The sequence below is a fragment of the Uranotaenia lowii genome, chromosome 1 (genome assembly GCF_029784155.1).
Source record: "Uranotaenia lowii strain MFRU-FL chromosome 1, ASM2978415v1, whole genome shotgun sequence".
NCBI classification, from domain to species: domain Eukaryota; kingdom Metazoa; phylum Arthropoda; class Insecta; order Diptera; family Culicidae; genus Uranotaenia; species Uranotaenia lowii.
The window spans coordinates 157,233,391-157,240,815 of NC_073691.1; the positions used below are offsets into that span (position 1 = coordinate 157,233,391).

General features: G+C 43.9%; 1 long non-coding RNA gene across 1 annotated transcript; it reads right to left on the reverse strand.

Moving 5' to 3' along the window:
• Nucleotides 1-813: 813 nt before the first annotated feature.
• LOC129749543 (uncharacterized) lies at nt 814-1,428 on the reverse strand. Its single transcript, XR_008738078.1, has 3 exons — nt 1,139-1,428; nt 1,002-1,075; nt 814-942 (listed from the first exon to the last, which is right to left on the reverse strand). It is a non-coding gene; the product is annotated as an uncharacterized LOC129749543 (long non-coding RNA).
• Nucleotides 1,429-7,425: the final 5,997 nt, after the last annotated feature.

Here is a 7,425-nt window from a genome sequence, read left to right on the forward strand (position 1 = left end):
CTGTCGACGAGAGTTTTGACTGGAAGCAAGTGCAGATGCTGGTTGGATCGTCATCAGTGGAGGTCTTGTACCACGGCCCTATGCGCCGGAGATCGTAGCTATGCATCCAGTAAGTAAGTAAGTTAGGGCCTTATTCTTTCCTCCACGTTCTTCACATGCTGATTTTCCTAATGTATCCCACGCTTACCTTCCTGCAACAGGGAAAATCGCTTAGGATTTCCTGCGAACGATCAAATAGAGGGAACGACTATTATGGAGGCAGATTAGGGGCCAATGCCACATAAATAAAAAGAATGGTTTCAATCGATTTTGGTTTGTTATTCACATTTTGGCAACACATTCCCACATTTCCCTAATTAGCGTGTACTCACCGCTCTGCAGAATGCATGCTCGTCCATCCAGCTTCCGGTGACTATAGCCGGAGCACCGTTTTGCGGAAAGCGAGGCTCCATAAGCTATTGCTTCAATTCGCTTTCACAGCGAACACCGATCGAGTAGCACCGCTGGTGCTTCTTCTCTGTTTCTGCTTCCCACCGATCCGAACGCCGCCTGGGGACTATCTTGCGGTTTTAGCGCCGCCTGTGACTGCTGATCTTCGTGCTCTACTGCTCTGCGTTCAGAGCGCCGACTTGTTAACACCGTGGGTACCTCTACCTCGATATTCGGCTGCTTGGCAACCTGGAGTGCCCGCTCTTTGCTGGCGCCGATCGGTTGGCACTACTGCGACCTTCGCTTCCGCCTACGTCCACTCGATCCCTGGAACACCGACTTAAAAACGCCCCGATTTGATGCTGCAGTTTCAAATTCCGACCGCCCTGGCGCCACCCGGGACCTCTAAAGACTACCGCTTCTCTTCTCAGCAATTCGGTTTGAGTCCAGGAGCCAAATGGGATACGTAGATGTTGGTTCAGCATCCAAAAACGAAAATACCAACAAAGAGCCCTGAGGAAGCAAAAAACGTGTCAAAAGTTTGTCGGCGGATTCTTGCACGTGCTACTCACACACGTGGATGTGTGGCTCTGTCCCGTTTATTCCCGACTGATGCCTCCGCCTACCGTCGAATTGGATTCGTGGCCTGTAGTAGAGAAGAGCGTTGCTTTTTTTTTCGGAACGTTCGCTTTAGAACTTGGTTACTTACCTTGCAAGTGTCAGGGTTCGCACCGTCTTCTTGGCAGCTCGTTTTTGTAGACCTTTCTGGACGTCTTTACCTTCCAAGATACCGGTTGGGAGCCTCCTTCCTTTAGCCTTGTCTGGACCACGTTTTGGAGCGGTTTTCTGACCGATAGGAAAGAATCGTTATTGGAAGGTGCTCGGTGACTACAGGAAAGTTTTTTAACCTGCACTTTCAGGCAAATCCTAGAGCACACGATTAGCGTGTTAATGTCCCAAAAGGCACTTATGCGGCTCAATCTTCCGGGCTCACTCACTATCGCGTCCGTTTGTGCCGGCACTTCTATACAAAATGGCGTTTCTTTTTTCACGTGGAATCTTTGACATGTTTAGCTGCACGCTTTATTTGCTTTCCTCATTATTGGGTTTTTTACTTTCAATTTGCACGCTTGGCATATTTTGTCCAGTTTTGGTTTTATTCTTCAAACACGCTAATTATACTTAACATGGGGATGGGTTTTAATGTGTTAATTTTGCCAATCGCTCGTATCGTATAATATTTAAGGACAAAAAACGTAACTGTAAACATAAATGACGACAACAGGTACAGCGAAGTCTGCGCATAATCGGAGGCAGTTCCGTCCGAAATCGAACAACGAAAGTAGTGGTGTCCGAAACATCGGAACGAATGAGAGTTTTCGCCAAAGATGCCTTCCAGGCACGAACAGTTATCCAGGATAATCCACCGGTGGGGCTAAATCGACTGCAGCTCCGGCTGTATTTGCAGCTGCTTCGGTTTCGTCCGATATCGGAACGGATAGAATTTCGGATGCCACAGAGAACACTCGGCACACAGTAGTTAGAAACTAATCCATTTGTGAGTGGAAAACGTTAAGCGTTAACTGTCATCAACACTCCCGCGTGACATCGAGAGATAGTAACCGCCGAGAGAAACACCACGCAAAAAGTATGCCGGAAAATTGTGCGGTGTGCTGAAAAGACGAGACAGTGTCGCGAGTTCCGATCGCATCCAGCCATTGTTAGTCGGATCTACGACGCATAACCGACGACGGTTCCGCAGAAAAATCAGGTGCGACGGAGTGCCCGAAAGGGTCGCTATTAGCACAGCTTCTCGATCTAGTGTTGCACTCAGACGGGATGCGACAGAGACGCGTATAGAAAAGCAGTGTCTCGGAAAAGACACTTCAGAATCGAGTGTGGCGACCCGCAGCACTATCCACGCTCAAGCGGGACCGTAAATGTGGCGAATTCCGACGGATACAGGAAAGCAGCACCACTGATTACGGGCGAAGGGATCGGCAGCGGCACAGAAACAATAGTGCGGTATAGATGACATCCAAGATCTCACAACCTGCAAAACAAAACGCTAACAGTTAATCCGCCTGTAAGTAAGCCTGTTGGAGCTCAACGAAACGAAGTTCATTGAGCTATTTCAAAGCTTGCCCAAATAAGGAGGAAGCGACTACAGGAGCAACGCAAGTTTCGAGACGTTAAAGGTGATAATCAAAAACATGGGTAAAGCAGCTGGTATTGACAGCAACACCAGCTGATACACCGGGTCTTGCCAGAGTGCCATTTGAAAGGACATGGCCGCTCTAAAAGAGTCCAACACTTGAAAAGTGATTAGTTTTCCACCAGGTCACAGAAACTCAATTCTGTCGAAGTTGGAGTTCACCTTGAAGGATAAACTTTTGTAAATGAAGGTACATGGGCTGATTGATCGCACAAGGCTATGCCCAGGGACTCGGACTGGACCACTGACAAAACCTTCACTCTAGTAACGGAAGTGAAGAGTGCCCGGAAAGAAAGTGCCCGTGATGAGATGAACGTTAAAACAGCCATTTATGGGAATGTTTATCAGGTTATCGCCATGAAATACGACTTAAATAGGCAGATCGTGTTTAAAAACAATGAATTCAAAACGAGATATCAAGCCTCCGGTGAAGAGTTACTGCTGCGTTCACCGATGCTATAACCAAAGATTCACGATAATCACCGACAGCGGAAGAGGCAGCGAGTCAGATTTTCCAGGAGAAAAGGCGTCGCCTGGAGGAGGAGGAGCTCGAGCTGGAGCAGCTGCATCGTTCCCAAGAAACACGAAAGTTATATCAGAAACTCAACGCATTCCGCAAAAATTTCGTGCTGCAAACCAAAATATGCCGGGATAAGTACGGGGGCATCCTGACGGACAATCGTGTGGTGTTAAAAAAGTGGAATCAGCACTTCGATGAACACCTGAATGGCACTAATGTAGCAGACAAGACGATGGGGGAAGATACATCGCCGGCGTAGTCAACGACGAAGAGGAGCCACTCCCAACGATGAGTGGATTTAAGGAAGCCATTCGCCAGCTGAATAGCAGCAAGTCGGCCGCTAGCTTACACCGGTTTATGGAACGGATCTGGGACATAGAACAGCTTCCGGAGAAGTGAAAGAAGGGGGTAATACGCCTCACCTACAAGAAAGACGACAAATTAGACTTCGAGAAGTACCGACCGATTCCTGTCCTAAATGTCGCCTTTAAAGTGCTGTTCCGAATCCTACTCCGCCGCCTAACGCCACAAACAAACAGATTCGTGGGGATCCAAAAATCATCCAAAAATGTCGTGAACACCGAGTCCCTACGCACCATCTATTCATCGACTTCAAAGCCGCAAACCACACGATCGATCGTGACGAGCTGTGGAAAATCTTGGACGAGAACGGCTTTTCCGGGGAGCTGACCAGACTGATCAATGCGACGATGGATGAAACCTAGTGCTGTGTGCGGATTTCGGGTGAATTGTCGAGTTCATTCGAATCCCGCGAAGGGCTTCGACAAGGCGATGGTCTATCCTGCATGATGTTGAACGTGCTAGAAGGTGTTATTGGACAAGCGGTGGGCGACATGCGGGGAACGATTTTCAACTGATCCAGTCAACTTACTCTTTGCAGGCAGATCATCTGCGGCGATGGAGGAGATCTATCGCAAACTGAAACGCGAAGCAGGAAGGATTGGGTTGATGATTAGTACGTCCAAGACGAAGTACATGCTGGTCTGCAGATCCGAGACCGACCAAACCTAGTAATAACAAGGTCACGATTGACGGCGACGAGCTGGAGATAGTGGAAAACTTTGTCTATCTCGGCTCACTGGTGACCACAGACTAGCGCCGGCGAATCATCAGCGGAAGTCGTGCCCCCACACGAAGTGTTACCCGTTGTATATGACGCTCATTAGACCGGTTGTTCTCTACGGGCACGAGACATGGATATTGCTCGAGGAGGACCTGCGTACACTCGGAGTATTCGAGCGACAGGTGTTAAGAACCATCTTTGGCGGCGTACAGGAGAACGGAGTGTGGAGGCGAAGGATGAATCACGAGCTCGCGCAACTCTACGGCGAACCCAGTATCCAGATGGTAGTGAAGGCTGGCCGGATACGCTGGGCGGGACATGTTGCGAGAATGCCTGGCGACTGACCTGCAAAACAGGTGTTCGCTACGAATCCGGTAGGAACAAGACGAGCAGGGGCGCAACTAGCGGTGATTATACCAAGTAAGACGAAATACTACGAAAATAAAATAATATGATGTACGTAAATAAAAGGAAGGTGAGACATCTTCGAGACCACATTCCAAATCACCGTGAAGGTTGTTTGGTGACCCTTAGTTAAGCCAAGTTCACCGAGCTGAAATTTGACATGGGGCCTTCTGACAGATCAGGGAACAGAAGTTTCAGTCCACAAAGTTTTGATTCCAGAACTTACCTTTGATTCTTAAAACAAAAAATGTTAAAACTAAGGTAAAAAATCGTTGTTTATGAGAAAACTGTAAACGAGGCCCTGCATTCCAAACTCATGTTTCTTCCATTGGTGTACAGTTAAATCCATCCAACTAATGAATATGCACACCAAGACGCCCAACACATCTGCATAATTGATAGGTGATAGAGTAGTGCTTCATCAATGACGGACGGCCAAATACCAGCTGCCTCTTCGTCTCCCGGACCGCAAGAGCCTCATCATCCTAACCGGCATCGTGGGAAATGCTATTCCTGATGCAACACACATCCTGGATATTCACCGACTGCAAGCAGCTAACTATAGTTAGCCGGTTTCGGAAACAGACCCGGGAAATCTGGAAGGTGCTGGGCTAAAATCCTGAAGTTATGCAACCCAAAGTCGGTGCTTGGCCTCTCCCCCGGGGCCCTCCGGATTAGTAATCTTTGTGGGGTCATAAATTTAGCTATTACAGCACCGAACCGATCCGGTCTAGGCCATGGAAGAGGACGGCAGCTTGCCAGGCGTGGATGTGTTGCTCCAGAATCTAATTGCATAAGCTGTTGGGAACCGACAAAGTGGTGCTCGTGCATTTAGTGCAGGCAAATTGCCGACGCTGCCTGGGCCGGAAAATGGAACAGCTCCCGTAGATGTAAGTCGGCATAATTGCATGTAAAATAGCGCCCAAGTTTGAGGGACTCTCATAAATAGTAATTTCAAGATTGTTTTGGGAGTTTTAGTATGCTTACCGGTGCAGTTCCTCACATCGGTATATTTGGTGAACAGTTTATGCTTTTATTGATGTGTTAAGTTTTTGCATAACTTTCGAACATTTATTCGTTCTTTAAGATGAGATTCATGATAAAAAGTTAATCAATTGTGGATTAATATTTAACATGCATCCAAAAAACTGCCAACCGTGGCCTAGAGAATAGCATTGAAGTCTTCCAGCAAGAGGTCTTGTCAGATGCTATCCATCATATTCTTAAGAAAGTACGCCTAAGAGTTAAGTAAATCAGATCTCTTCAAAAAACTTGAAGTTTCGCTGAAATCGTACATTTATGTGTGTGTTCGTTTTTAAAAGAAAAGTCTGTACAAACCTTCTAAAAAATTTTCGCCAAGGTTGCCGAAAAAAAATCTGTGTTTTGACAAAAAAAAAATCTGACATTCTGTGATTTTACCTAAAACTTCTGTGACAATTTTCTGTGATGCTTTTCATCAATTTCATCAATTTCCATTCATGCATAAAGAAGTTATTTACAAAACAAAGTATTGCATTTTTTTCGAATACACAATAAAAAAAAATGAGTACCGTAAAACGGGGTAACATTGATCACCGGGGTAAATTTGACCAACAACAAACTTTTCCACATAATCATCAATAGCTCAGTCGTAAGTTTGAATTTTTGAAATCTGTTTTCTACGTTTGAAAGCCTATGAATTGAGTATCAAATAGGAAAAATTTGGTTTGTATTTTCTGTTAGTAAAAAATCTTATTTCAAAATCTTAAAATATCTATTTTTCCAAGGCTCGCAAACAAAGAGCTCTTCTGATGATACCAAAAAGCATTTAGAAGCAAACGGGTTGTTTAATGTGAAAGAACAACTTATCTTCTTTGTATGTGAACAGTTAGAGTGCTATTTTTATGATAATTTAATGATAAATTTGATAAGGACATTTTTCAAGAGTAAGCCCGTATTGGACAAATGGATAGGAACCCTATCAAATCTCTACTCTTTACTCTGAAGAAAAAATGAAAATGGGAATAGTGGGAAGGCCTAGGGGAATGTATGAAGGTAAAATTTCATTTGTATTTTGAAGCTCAAACTATTTAGCAATTATAATTATTTAAGCCCCTTAATGTAGGCAGCATCATAGTTATTTTTTCGATTATAAGTATTTTTAAAATAATACGTTAAAAATCAAGGTTAAATTGATAAACAAGCATTTTTAAATATTATTAAGGTGTTTTGCATCCTTTATGTTCAAGAAAACTCGTTAAAACCGTCAGAATAGAGACTGATCAATAGGGTGGCCCAAAATTGTAATATGTCTGGGATGTTGGGGGCTCAAGCTTCAAATGATAGCTTAGGGTGTAAGAAACAATATTTTATATGGCGGTGACTCAGAAAAATGATGTTTAGAAGTCGCACTGGTTCGATTTTTGAAAAAAGGCCATTTTTTCGAAATTTTGTCCTAATAACATTTTCAGATCTTGAAAAAGTATCAAACATGTTTCTCTAATATTTTTTAAATTTTCTTTATAACGTAAGTTTAAACTAAAAATTTATTTGGACTATTTTGGACTCTCAATTTGTATGTATAATTTTTTTAATTACACAATACTGTGAAATTTTGTAAAAAATTTAATTAAAATTAACAAAAAAGTGTATTTTGGATTAAGATTTTTAATCAATATTGAATTCAAAAGATGCGCGACGTTAAAATGTGCAACTTTGCAGAAGAAAGTGTACAGCTATGACTTGTCGTTTCAAAGTAATTCAAGTTTCACTGTGGAAAAAATTCACAATTTT